The sequence below is a fragment of the Ostrea edulis genome, chromosome 4 (assembly GCF_947568905.1).
Source record: "Ostrea edulis chromosome 4, xbOstEdul1.1, whole genome shotgun sequence".
In the NCBI taxonomy this organism is placed as follows: Eukaryota; Metazoa; Mollusca; class Bivalvia; order Ostreida; family Ostreidae; genus Ostrea; species Ostrea edulis.
The window spans coordinates 62,450,868-62,466,111 of NC_079167.1; the positions used below are offsets into that span (position 1 = coordinate 62,450,868).

General features: G+C 34.6%; 1 pseudogene; it reads left to right on the plus strand.

Moving 5' to 3' along the window:
* Window positions 1-1,756: 1,756 nt before the first annotated feature.
* LOC125672082 (uncharacterized) lies at window positions 1,757-13,652 on the plus strand (annotated as a pseudogene).
* Window positions 13,653-15,244: the final 1,592 nt, after the last annotated feature.

Consider the following 15,244-nt stretch of genomic DNA (forward strand, 5'->3'; position numbering starts at 1 on the left):
TCATTCACAGGATGTATGGCCGATAAGTCGTCAAAGTGCATTAAGACCTACACACCACACTGCTTCCGTGCCACAGCAGCCATAGTGCTTGATGTCGGTTTCCAAGTTTATGTCGGGACATCGAAGCGAGGCGTCGTTAAAAACCTATTACAAAAAATTATCGAGTCAAAAGAAGCGTTCAGTGAGCTCATGTTTATCAACAATTACATATCCAAATCCAAACCGTCCCTTACCTTCGTGCAGTTCCACATTCTCTGCGATGTTCAGTTCTTTCCGGAGATTCATCTGAGCTGCGTCCTCTGTCCTGTCTATAAAAGATTTGCCTACACCTGACGACTGCCGCCCTGTTCTTCATGTTCCTCCATCTCAGTCTTCTGTTAACTCCGCAATATCCACAGAATATCTTTCAAAGTCGGTCTTCAACGTCTTCACTTTTCAAAAGTCAAAGCGCATCACAACTCTAAGTGTAACACTGCGCATCCCCGTTTAAATCATAATTCCCCCACCCCCTAAAATTAGACATATGGAAGAGTTTTCCATTATATACTCCCGAGTTAATGTATAAGTATATGTTGATATACTTCCTTTCTAGCGTCTTAATAATTAAAACAGTTCTTCATTTTATAGAACTTTGTTTTGTGTTGTCGTCATTTTGAACATCTATGACGCTTCGTTGTGGACGTCAACAATTTGAAATGTATGGAAACGTGTTGTTAACACAATTCAGCAATGTTACCAACCAAAAATGTAAATATAAGTAATAAGGTATCATTTAAAAATATTTATCGGGATATAAATACGGGTTGGTACATGATCAAATTTTCCATAAAGCCCTTCGGGCTTTATGGAATTTGATCACGTGACCAACCCGTATTTATATCCCGATAAATATTTTTAAATGATACCTTATTTCTTAATAGAAGGAGAGGATATGCCAGCTCACACAACTAGCTAACAGCTAGCACAAGAGGATCTACCGGGTCACACAACTACATGTAGCTAACAGCTAGCACGAGAAGATCTACCATGTCACACAACTAGCTAACAGCTAGAGCAGGAGAGGATCTACCAGGTCACACAACTAGTTAACAGCTAGCAGGAGAGGATCTACCAGGTCACACAACTAGCTAACAGCTAGCACAAGAGGATCTGCCAGGTCAAACAACTAGCTAACAGCTAGCAGGAGAGGAACTACCAGGTCACACAACTAGCTAACAGCTAGCACGAGATGATCTGCCAGGTCAAACAAATAGCTAACAGCTACCAGGAGAGGATCTACCAGGTCACACAAATACCTAACAGCTAGCACGAGAGGATCTACCAGGTCACACAAATAATATCAGTGAAGGAACACTCTGGTCTGGTTTGGGGAAGTCCCCCTCAGTACACCACACACTCGTATGTTACAGAGGACAGTCAGATAGTCTGTACATGCAGGTAAAAGGTCAAATTGTGGTATAAACAAATACAAGTCCATTTGAGTACGCGACCTCAAATTAACTAATCCCCTAATTACACTTTAATTAATTAACTACAGTTGATTTCACAATAAATGTAACAGAAAAATACCAGATATTTTTATCTTCTCGAGGAACTAAATACTGATTGTAGGGTGTTTTGGCGAGCATCCGGCTAACTGCTAGACCGATAACCGGACACTTGTTGACTTCTCTAATACACATTGAGAAAAAATATTGAATTCATATTATAATCCAACAGTACTTCCGGATCAGTATACCTGAATGTTATCTGTGATAATACAATGTGATAAACCGACGGATTGTCTATCTAATAAATAACAGAACGTGCACGTGAAATAGTGTAGTGGTACTTTTGAGTGAAAACAATGGACAGAAAACGTGAGTATTACTTATATTTAATTTCTTTTTTTAAAACATTCAATCAGTTGTCAAAAGAGCAGCATGTAGGAGAAAACAACTTCATGTCACAATCTCGCAATGTGGATTTTAGCTTTGCCAGGAGAGACTTTGTTGACGGTAATTTTAAGTCCACTATAAGATACATGTAACTCCACATTTTAACTTTTTCTCCAATTTTATCGCAAACAGAGTGTGTGGAGTTTTTGTGTGTTTACTTTTAGGAAAAGAGAAAAAAAAAATGAAAGGGGAACAGGTTGAAAAAATATACCTAGCATTATCATTCACTATTCGGTTCTTTCCATTAATTGACATGAACTATCTTAAGATATAAATTTATTTTGGTAGATCTACATTGTATTCTATGAATTTATGGTGTTAGATCTATAACATAAAACTGTGGAACTTTTAATCATATTGGTTTGATTTATGGCAAATCGATAGCAAATTAACAAACATTTTCTACTCTGTATTGCAAAGGTTGGTTTTTTAACAAACAATTTTGATGGCATTGATTACTTCTCAGAAATATCTATCTCACTTCACAGGTGACGAGCATGTTCTTCTTTATTTTGCGGACGATGGTGAGAACATTTGTAACTTGATTTTTGCGTCATCGAAAAAATTCAAATACACAGTTCGGAGGCAGAACATCTGTGACAAGCAATCTCCAGTGAAATGCCTAGCATTCGTTCTTGTTCTAACTCCTGAAATGATAGAAGAACTAGAGATTCGACCAAAACATTTCCTAAAGGAAATGGCATCAGAGTCTAACAGTCAAGCTATGATCTATCATGATGCTGTTGATATTGGAAACACTCACAGTAGGCGGGTCCTTGAATACCAGTGTCCAGAATCTCTTTGTTGGAAATGTTTCAGAACTGGTCAAAGTGACGAAGAATTTAAACAGACATGTTTTCAGATATTTTCTTTGGCAGATACAAAATCCTTTCAGGTCCCAATGCTGGTAAATTTCAAACTAACGCCAAAAGAGGTTTGGACAGTAAGTATTAAAAAGATCAAATTCTGTTTTTATGGGACCCTTCAAAGGAGAGGGGCATATTGTTTTGCACTTATCGGTCAGTCGGTATGTCGTTCGGTCGATAGACCACATGGTGTCCGCTCAATATCTTGAGAACCATTCTTTAGAAGAAGATGACCCTTAGTGATTTTGAGTTCAAATGGTGAAACGTCAAGCGTCAAACTGGACATAGGAATATACTGTCCGTTCAATATCTTGAGAACTCTTTGCTTGACAGACATCAAACTTAGTACACTGGTACATCTTCAGGAGATGACCTTTATTGATTTTGAGGTCACATAGTTAAAGGTAAAGGGTTAAACTGGACATAGTAATATATTGTCTCCATATTCTAAGAATTATTTGCTTGATTGATACCAAACTTGGTACACTGGTACAACATAATTAGTAGATGACCCCTATTGATTTAGGTCACATGGTCAATCCACTCTTGACATAGGAAGATGTTGTCTGCTCAATATTTTGAATTGATGAAAGTTGAAGATAACAAGCAGTGATCAATCTCATAACTCCTATAAGCAATACAAAATAGATAGTTGGGCAAACACGGACGGACCCCTGGACACACCAGAGGTGTGATCAGGTGCCTAGGAGGAGTAAGCATCCCCTGTCGACTGGTCACTGATGCTATTACTATCAAATAAATGATGTGTGTATAACCCTTTTCGATTTTGCACGATGGGGGGGGGGGGGCATATATGTTTTACAAACATCTCTTGTTTCTTTTTAGGGAAATTTGACATCATCATCATCATAAATTCTAATTTTACTATTTTCAATTGTTATAACTATGAAAGTAATACCTGGTAAATAATAATACTTGCTGTATTGAAGACAAATTAAATATCTGCATAACATAATATTCTACATATATTTATGAACCACTGCTTCCTAAAATATCTAGCTAGTACAAATTGAAAGACTTATTGATTTTCAGTATAATATGCGTATCGTACATTTCTAAAAATCAATTAAGGACACTTAATGCTATAACCAGGATGCATGGTTTGATACATGTACAGTGTATGTAGGTTTTGGTTTAGTTTGGTTATGATAAGTACAAAGATAAAATTTCAAAAAATTAAAAGGAACTTTTGAATTCTATATGATGTTAGGAAGTTGAAAAACATCACCCCTCTCTATAAAACTCTATACAAATACTCCCCACTGTTTTGAACTTAATTGAAAAATCGTGTGAATAAACTACATTTCATACGGTGACATATTTTCATCATTTTAAAATTTGTTTGTAGTAAGTGTCGTTAGCAGAAGTTTAATACTGTTATATCTTATTACAACACACACACGCACGCACGCACGCACGCACGCACGCACGCACACACACACACACACACACACAATTTAATAATTCTTTCACATTATTGGTATTTAGTAATTGCATAAGTTTGACAGTTGAGGGTCTGAAGTTCTGAAGCAGTCATTTTTTCCATAAAATGGCATTTCAAATCTAAATAAATACAGTGAGTACGTCAAAACAAAATGGTAGTCGCCTTCTAATACATTACAGCACGTGCATACCCGTTCAGCTTTTGACATATCCAAGTGCCTACTTTTTACTGTTTTGAATGGATGTGCAGATATTAATATTCTTAGCTTCCAAATACTATTATCTGTCCTATAGAATTTTTTTTGTTAACCAGAACTGAAATGTACAATGGTCAGTCAAACATTTAAAGATATGATGTATGTTTTCATTTCATATTTCAGGCCAATGATGAGGTAGTTATCACATTGAAAAAGCCAATCAATGACAGCCACATCAGCGTGTGTTTACGAAACCAACAGGGTATTTCCAAAGCGGTGCGATTATCAAAATTAAACGAAACCGCTTATAAATTCAACTCGGAAGGTAAATTAAAAGTTCAACCTCTTTAAATTGATTTTATGAAACCTACACAATGTCGGTTTTTTTTAAATATACTTCTTTATATTACCGTTGAATGACAACGGACTTCTGCTTGCCTTTCATTTCATTTGAAAACATGATTTAAATGATAAAATAATTGCTTTCAAAATAAATATATCGCATTTCGATATACGCAATTGAATTGAATTGATATATTTTCATTTGAAAAATACTAATCCCATTTTAGCAAACAAAAAGTGATAAAAGAATAATTATATGTTTTGGTTCCTGTTAACAAACCTTGTCTTCGTAAGGCTCATTATTACAATTGTATTTTAAAAGAACTTTTGGTAATCGTACTTATACTCCAACTGCCCTTTCAGAAGATGAAATTCTTCAAAATCGAGCTTCAGTTTTATACACATTCAATATCCAAGTCATTGGGTCGAATAAATGAGTTACTGTACCTATAATGAATTCCTAAACTTCATAAAACCCGATATCGCTAGATCCAGTAAATATTTTACCAAGCCCCTATCTTTTCTTCTTACAAAAATATTAATTGCTATGAAGAAGAAACTTCAAATGTATTGTGCCACGACATATACAAAATGTGATATAAACCAAATGTGTTTTTTTAAAAAACTTCTAAAGACCTTTTAGTTAATTTAAAATCACAAACATTTTTTCTAATCAACATCATCAAAACGTATGATTGTTCAATACTCTACATGGCCATTCCTCGCAATAAATTAAAGACCAGAAAGCGTATGACTTAAATATTTTACATGGTCATTCCTCGCGATAGATTAAGACCAGGATTTTTGACATCATTGAGAGTTGCTTCTTACATAATAATGGAAAAAGGATGTATTCATATTTTGTGATCAGTCATTCAAAAATGACTTTGAAAAACTCCACTCTGATTCAAAGCACAAGAACTCTGAAGTGAGAAAGATGCTGGAGTTTCTCTTTGACAATATCTTCGTAGTCTTTGGTAATGAGGTATGTTGGAATTCCCATGGACACGAGTTGTGCTTCTTTATAAGTTGACCTGTTATATATTCTTATATGTGTTATACAAGGCATTGATTTATTCAAAAGCTTCTACATGAGATCGAAGAAAAAATATCTTGCTGTGGCCTTCAACGCCATGATTAGATACATCGACGACGTTTTATCTATTGATGATAATTATATTCCTTCATAGGTCGATTCGTTATATCCCAGTGAACTCATAATAAACGACCACACAGAGTCATCCACATCTGCTTCGTACTTAGATATTTTATTGAACATAGATGATAACGACAAACTAACAACTCTACTTTATGACAAACGGGAGGAGTTCAGCTTCTCCAGCGTCAGCTTCCCATATTTATGTAGCAATATTCCATTATCACCTGCAGATGGTTTTTATGTCTCACAACTGATTCGATACGCAAGAGCTTAATCTGCATATGATCATTTTTTTAAAATTCAAGACAGACTACTGACAAATAAGTTGATGTTAAAAGGGTTCCAACAGTCTCGTTTTTAAAGTCCACATTTCGCAAATTTATGGTCGTTAAAACGATATGATTAACCAATACAACCTATCATTGCGTAAATGCTGTCTGACGTGTTTCATACCAATTGAAGCTGTTCGTTTATCCGATCGAGATATAGGACTCACGGCAGGTTTGACCGATTGATAGGGGATGCTTACTCCTCCTAGGCACCTGACCCCACTTCTGGTGTGTCCAGGGGTCCCTGTTTGCCCTACTCTTGGTTTTGTATTTTTATAGGAGTTATGAGATTGATTTCTGTTCATCTTCATCTTTAACGTATGTAAAGTTTATAATTTTTACTCTGGTACATTTCACTTCTACTACCGTCAAACATGCCTACACTAAAAGAGAAATATATCATATGCACGCAAATTATAAGACGCATAGGTAATTTGCATATTGGCACGTTCTTAAATTCTCAAATGGTTTTAGGAATGTCGGAAGGGGAAATCGCAGTGGAAGTGTTGGTGGATAACGTATCTCTAGGGAGGACATCTTTCATTATTCGTTCCAAAATGCAACTGCTGTCTGATCTCATGGATGACGTCATTAATCCTGTTGATTTTATCTGTTCGACATTGGATACGAATAACGCAGAGACACTGGATATGATTTTGTGCGAAAAATTTACAAGCTTTAAAACCAACAGAATTCCTATGTTTGGCATATAAAATTATCATGAGGAAAATCCAAAAGTGTTCGGTAAATTTCTATTAAAAATTCAGTTTATAATAAACATTTTTATTCTTCACTGAAACGGAATCCCAATTTGATTATACAATAACGTCCGTGGAACGTCCCTGTGATTTTAAATTTCACTTTTTAATTTTTGTTTAGCTTACCTGGGCCCAAGGCTTGTGAGCTTTTCTAATCAAGTTTTGTCGAACGTCTGTCTGTCTGCTTATCCCCCGATCTACCCCGATCATATTGCGCTTATGAAAACTCACGATTTGCCACATTTTCGACCACGTTTTGATTGTAGAAGAAACGGCCTTTATGTGTGATCGGGGGTAAGCTTTTCACATTTTCATTTTCTCAGAAAATGGAGATACATTTTTAACCCAACTTGCAGAAAAGCTTTCTTGATGAAAGGGGGTCTAAGTTTGTTTAGCTAAAGGATCATATCTCCCTCCAGGAGAAGATAATTGAGAAATAGTGAAAGTGCTGTAGATTCTGACATTTACATGAACTATACGGGGTTACTTTGGTTACATTAACAAGGCGTGATTTTCGTATTTTACTAGCAGTTCTGAATGTTCAATCCAACACAAACTTAACTAAAGATAGAAATGGATATTAGATCATTTACGTTTTAAAAAGGCTTCTTTGGTCCTCTTTCTGTTAGGTTCTAAAATATATATATATATCAATCAGCTATATGGTTAACAGCAATGGCTGCAAAACTGAATTAGCATTTTATATCAGGGATCCCAATCTGATATAGCGTGTAGACATGTTATTTTGCTTTCAAAAACAGTTCATATGTGGCGTTTATCCGGAAATGCGAAAACGAAAGTAGTAATCCAACTGGTGACAAAAAAGCACTGCAACTATGCTTAGTGCTTTAGATCTGTAAAGTCTTTGTATGGTAAGCCTCACTGTGTAAACAAGGTTAAGGTGTGTCAAAACCAAGAGATCCTGGGTAAGGTATGTACAACAGGAAGATTTTTACCTTGGAATATACAGATTTTTTGTTGCTGAAAATCTTCAAAAACCACACAGATGTAGTTTGCCAATCAGTATGCAAGCATTTTCATGTAGATATAACATAAATTTAAGTTTATGTCATGTAATAAGAGCCCACGCACCCGGACGGGGCGACAAATGTGGCTTGGAATTTTAAATGGGAATATGCAAGAAAATTCTTTGAAAACATTCTTCTCTAAGACCATATGGGTAAATTAAGTCCAAATTGTTATGTACATGTAAGAATTGCCATACAGTACAGTGATCCATGGCCTGGGTAGGGTCCATGATTGAGATTTAATGTGGTGCGTTTGGAAATGCAATTGCTCAGATTAGCGATGTGTTTGATATGCTTTTTATTCAAACTAACTATTCAAATGACCATAGTTACGTATATTTACAATCTAATCGATTTATTTTTATGTTTTTATTAGCAGATGTGTCAGTGACTGAATATCCAACCATACTTCATTTTGCTGCCAAATATGGTTTATGTGGTTTATGCGATGTTTTAATGAAATCTCCGGGCTACAGGGCCGCTAAAGTGATGAAAAATAAAGACGGTAAAACCCCCAGTCAGCTGGCGTTTCTTGCAGGTCACAAGTCTCTATCGGAGACCATTCAGGTCAGTATATGTCGTTTACAGTGATACTGAAGATGATTGTAACAATTAGAGTGACGAATATCTTTACATACATTTTCTCTATACTTGTAGAATACTGAAAGTGTTACAGATTATGAAGAAATAGGTACGTAGAAAACTGGGGTGGAGCTGAATTGTTCTTCCGTAAGCTGTCTGTAATATGGAAGAAATGACTGAATTTAAAGCATTTTTAAAAATATTGTTCTGCATATAATTTTTATATTATGTACAATGCGATAGAGCATGGTAGATCTGTTGTCCATATCAGTTAAGTTCCTGCTATCAACTTGCTTAGGAAGTGTAGAACTAGTAACGCTGTAAATTAAAGTACTTCTTATAAAAGTAGCCTACTTATCGATATAATAATCTTCAAAATCATTTTAAAATTCATTTGATTTGAGGAATTCCGACAGCATATAACATAGCATTATGATGTTAAAAAGTCTTGATATAAAATGGTAAATAATGTATGTGCTCTAATGATCATGCATCTCGTGGCTTAATTCCACGTCATATCGCAATACATTGTTTATTCATTGTATAAAATGGACACGTACAATATCTCTTATCATATATGATTGACATATGATCAAATTATATTTGCTATGTAATTGTTTACTCGTATCACTGAAGTCACATTCTTAATATCATCTGGGATTCCCCCAAAGTAAATGTTGCGTAATGTTACATAACGTACATAAAGAGAAGTTGGTGAGGACATAATATCTATAAGTTATCTCTCTATTACCATAACTGACCTGAATGTTGACACCTCCTTCCATATAGGGTATTTATTAAGGGTCAGATATCGATCCCTAGCGACATGACTTATATTTCAAAAAAGGAAAGAAAACATAAAAATGCGCGTCAAGGACAGTGTAGATCTAGAAAAGCTCAACAGAATATTTTAACCAGGTGGATTGAAGATATATCTAGAAAAGCATGTTCAATTCAGGTGGATTGAAATACATATACATGTAGGCCTATCTAGAAAATGTCAACTGGGCCTTTAATTCAAGTGGACTGATATACATATAGATATATTTACATGCGGTGTACTCTTTAAAAAAGTATAAAATTTCTGATCCTCTGTCAGCCTTCAATGGCATTTATGTGACACTGTATCAGTTGATGTAAGACAGCTGAATTCGCCAGTATGCTCAAACGTTACAACCAATCTGGTATAAGAAAGTTGTTGATCAGAATATATCTGGGATAAAATATTCAACTAACAATTTCAGTGAAATGATTGTCATAGCAACAAGGTATCACACTCTACAAATTCCACTGAATTCAAACACATTCCAAAAGAAAGTATGTTTTGTTGGATGAAAAATTCATAACAGAAAAATAATCACAATCAGTACTTTAAATACGCTATAGTTTAATGTACACGGATTTTGGAAACTGAATCCAGATATTCTATGATGCACGGAATCGGTGTTTTAGTATGAATTCAAAGTGGTGAAAAAGTTTTGTTATGACTAACTTACACGATTTCATTGTTTGATAATTTTAAAAAATCCCGTTTTGAAATGCAGATTCACGAAACAGATGTGTAAAATCAAACGTCACAAACACCTGATACAGACATTTAAAACAAACGTCACAATAACCCAATACAGACATTTAAAATCAAACGTCACAAACACCCGATACAGACATTTAAAATCAAATGTCACAATAACTAGATACAGACATTTAAAGTCAAACGTCACAAACACCTGAAACAGACATTTAAAATCAAACGTCACTATAACTAGATACAGACATTTAAAGTCAAACGTCACAAACACCTGATACAGACATTTAAAATCAAACGTCACAAACACCCGATACAGACATTTAAAATCAAACGTCACAAGAACTAGATACAGACATTTAAAGTCAAACGTCACAAACACCTGAAACAGACATTTAAAATCAAACGTCACAATAACTAGATACAGACATTTAAAGTCAAACGTCACAAACACCTGAAACAGACATTTAAAATCAAACATCACAAACACCTGATACAGACATTTTTATGTCGTGTTTGATAATTCATGACAAACCCAACTGAAGATTTTAAGTGCAGATTAACGAAAGTAAACGGTAAAACATGTAATCAATCTCACTAGAAACTTTTCTGTTTGGCGAAATTACATTGTATCTTGTCATCCGTTTGATGGATTCGCGGTTTCTAATATCTGGATTAACATAAATCAAATATCCCACCTTTGCCTTTCTCAGGTACTAGTATTTGGTTGTTAATCTTTGAGTTTATACTTTAGATTTGAGAAACTGGATTCGAAATCTGAATTTGGGTTTGCTTTGATCATTAGAGTTTTAACTTGTTTGGTTGTACAGAGTCTGGAAAATGGAAGCATATATGCTTCGCCATTTTCAATCAATACATATGTATTTTAAAATGTTGCTGGAAGTTGTTTAATTGGAACTTGTTTATTGGACGGGTTATGTTTTCAGCCATTACCGATGAAGCAGACGACTCGGATTATCTTACGTATGATACAAAAGAACAAGGTAAATATTATTAAAGTAACTGAGTCTATTATTTTTTATCGTGACAAGGATTACGGTTCGTTAATTTTCTTCTCTAGATATTCCATATATTTAAGTAACTTTTTGTTACTTAAGCGAGAGCATAGTATATCAATGTTTATTTCTATAGTGCATGCCAATTTCATTACACTTACTCTTTCTGGTGTTTATTATAGAAAGAAGACACTTAATTCACGAAGTATGTACATCATCACAGTACTTTGATTACAAAGAGGGTAAACGTAGAAATGAATATAAATGAAGTGCATGTCTTATTTGTAATGTAAATCAAATGCACACGTATACATATTTGTAGTCTCCAGGAAATGTCCAGATGCTGTCTCAGCCACCAAAATGTCCAGGACGAGGTATGAAAATTTTCTAATGAAATGAACAACACAGTATTTCAAAAAAGTTTGGAGAATTCATTTCCATGTGTACTTGACAGACAGTGGTATACAGGGTAGCGGTGACATCGGACCCGGGGGCAGCCTCAGAAAATCTCGAGTAAGTTTACAAACAGGTAGGGGGGCTCTCATCGTTTTGTAGACCCGTGTGTGAGGGTTATCACTATTTAGTACATGAAATTCTGTAAGCAACAAAAGCATGCCACAAGAAATTGACACACGTGTTGGCAAAGGTAGTTCTGCCAGCGGTCAACCCCTTTCGAAATTCTAGTATCGTAAATTGTTAAGATTTTTTTTTCAATTCTTGGCAATACATTGTTGACTTCTTGGTCGAGGACAAATTTCCCGCCGTTATTCCATAACTATGCCCTATGATAATCTCGTTTTCACATACACACACTGGTGAGTTCAAAGAGGAAATAACTATACGTTCTCTTTTAACAATTAATTGCTCTTTTGATATCTAGGATTTGATATATGAAATGAATTTCGTTCCTTTTCTATTTTCAGAGTGGAAGTAGGGTTAGCCTTTTAGAGAACGAGCGGTTATCTCTCCCGGGAAACGTCACGGATGATTGGTCTTGATCTCAATGTTCCATCAACTTCTAGAATATAAATATCTAAACTTTATTTGATGTTTCATTCCTCTGACCAAAAAAAATAATAAATCTAGGAAAGCTTAGACTCGGAAGTGGCACCTTTTTTTCATCATACCGTGTTTGAGTTAAATATATTTTAGTCCCAAACAAGAACAAAGAAACAAAAACCCAGAATTTTTTGAAAATTATATTTTAACAAAAATGGGTGGATAAAAAGTGTGAGAATTCTATTTTGGTCTCCTTACTAACGTGCACACGGTGTACCGACAAGGACAAGCTTGAGGAAACTTCCATGATTATGGCAGGAAATCTACAATACGCTGATATTTGATATATCAAGTGCATATAAAGGCCTTAATTTTTCTACGTTTCCTGAAATATCTAATACGGGTCGCTGTAGCGTAGTGGTAAAGGCACTCACTTCGGAACCGGGATCACGGGTTCGATTCTCGATCCCAGCTCTGAGTCAAGCCTAAAGCGTTTAATATAGGTAACAAGAATTCCTTTGCCAACATTCTGCAATAAAAGTAAAACGGGTCGTTCTCATATGACCTAGAAGACAGCATTGGCGCTGTAAATCAAAGTACTAAAAATAATGGAGAGCGGTTAGCATGATTCTTAGGATATGAAAGGTGAAGATAACGAACAGTGACCAATCTCATTACTCCTATAAGCATTACAAAGTAGATAGTTGGGCAAACACGGACCCCTGGACACACCAGACACCAGAGGTTGGACCAGGTGCCTAGGAGGAGTAAGCATCCCCTGTCTTCCGGTCACACCCGCCGTGAGCCCTGTATTCTGATCAGGTAAACGGAGTTATCCGTAGTCAAAATCAGTGTGCCAAGAACGGCCTAACAATATATGCATCGAAATCCATTGTGTGAAATTTTTATATCATACATGTAGGTCTGTATAGTTTATATATACATGTATATCAATCAGAAATAGTGAATATTATAATATATTAGTGAATGACTGGCCAGCAACACCCCTTTCCAGGAATATGAGTGCGTTTTTTCTATCAATTGATGTCATAAATGCTTTCCTTTAAAGGGGTAGCATACACATGTCGAAATTAACTATCGAGACTGTTAAATGATAGTACAAGTTTAGTTATTTTATGATTTAGAAATTTTGCAGGTGAAGAGGTAAACTTTTCCCCAGTACTTTAAAACAATATCATAAACTACTATAAAATGAATACTCAGTTGAATAGGTCAGTTGACAGTAGAGATTCTGTGTTTTTGAGGTGTGCTGCTCTTCCATTTGCAATAACTGTGATATGTATGTTAACTACCGTTATATGAATGAATTAAACAAGATGATGTAGTTTGACGAAATGTGGTTGATTTGATAATATGTAGATGTACAAGTGAATGAATTGAAGAATATGACAATAATAAATTCAAGAGTCTTGCACTCTACAGACAGACACTTAAAAGTTGTTATTTATGCAATATTCTTGATATCAGAGAAAATATCTATTGTCATGCTTTTTTATCACTGTAAAGTGGTAGGAAATTATTTCTGGAACTGTTAGAAAAATATCATAAATCATTAGGGAATATTTAATAAAATTAATACAATTCTGGAAAAAAGTATTATTACAGCTATGTATAAGTACAGCACGATATGCGAAAAGTGAAGAATGTTAAAACCGATAAGAAACAAAATCTCTGTTGGATTTACTTGCATGGTTTGCATATTTGTTTTTAAGATCACATCATTTTGATTTTTCCCCCAAATACTCAAAAGCAAGATCATGACAATTTTAACAAAATTTCGATTTCAACAGTATTTTATTCATGTATATATATATATATATATATATATATATATAATAAATTATTTTTTCTTGGTATCGGGGTAGAATAAAGTAAAAAAAAAAAGTTTGAGTATTGGATTTTATTTTTTTTACTTTATATATATATATATATATATATATATATATATAAAATACATACATAAATGGGATTAGGCAGCAGGCACAATGCCTATATAAGCCCTTTCCATAGGTCAAAGGTAGTTATGACAAAATAAAATTAATATAGTACATGAAAATATAACAAACGATTGAAGAGGAAGACAAATAAATGAAAAAATAAACAATTATAAAAAGGGAGGATATGACTATGTGCCGGTTAAGTTAAGAATATAACAATTGATACATACAATATTTTGGATTCAGAAGTACATGTATGTTTAGCTTTACAGTGAAGTATTGAGTGAGTACATATTTACATACATTTTGCACAAGAATATTTAAAAATACTGAATCTTCGACTTTTTTCAATGAAGGAATGAACTGTATCAAATATTTTTGAATTAGTACTAAAAGATTCGCCACTGACACCATTTAACAATATTTCAACTGTAACAGGTTAAACAACTGTGTTTGCACCATACATGTATTACTCATTGTCTTTTTAACAAGTGTTCAAATTTCAGCTCTTTTCATGTGTATAAAATTTGTTAATGTGCACTTGTTTTCGTTTTTCTTGGGTCTTTTGGTGTTGTCAATTTCATTAATTCTCATAAAAATACTCAATGGTTTCTCATAATAAAATATTCTCAGTACTAAATGTCTCTTAAAACTTTCAAAATGTTCCCACAATATTCTCCAAGTTCATGTCAATATTCTTATGAATTTCTCCGAAAAAAAATTGGACAGACACGGACCCCTGAACATACCAAAGGTGGGATCAGGTGACTAGGTGGAGTAAGCATCCTCTGTTGACCGGTCACACCACAGGCACTTGTTTCTGTAAATGACTTATGACCTCTGTATACTAATAACAACACAAGGTACCTAGCTTCAAATGACACAGAATGGCATCCCCTGAGAATATCGGCCTTTTGAGCCTCCAAGGAATATGCGATGCTAATGTATTTACTACCGTTGTATTGTACAATCATTCAGCTTAAAAACCATGTATGACATGACTGCATTCATTGCCTCTTGTCGCCGAAAACTGCAACAAAAAATGGCTTTTCCGTTTTATACCACGAAAGGTGCTATGTACTGA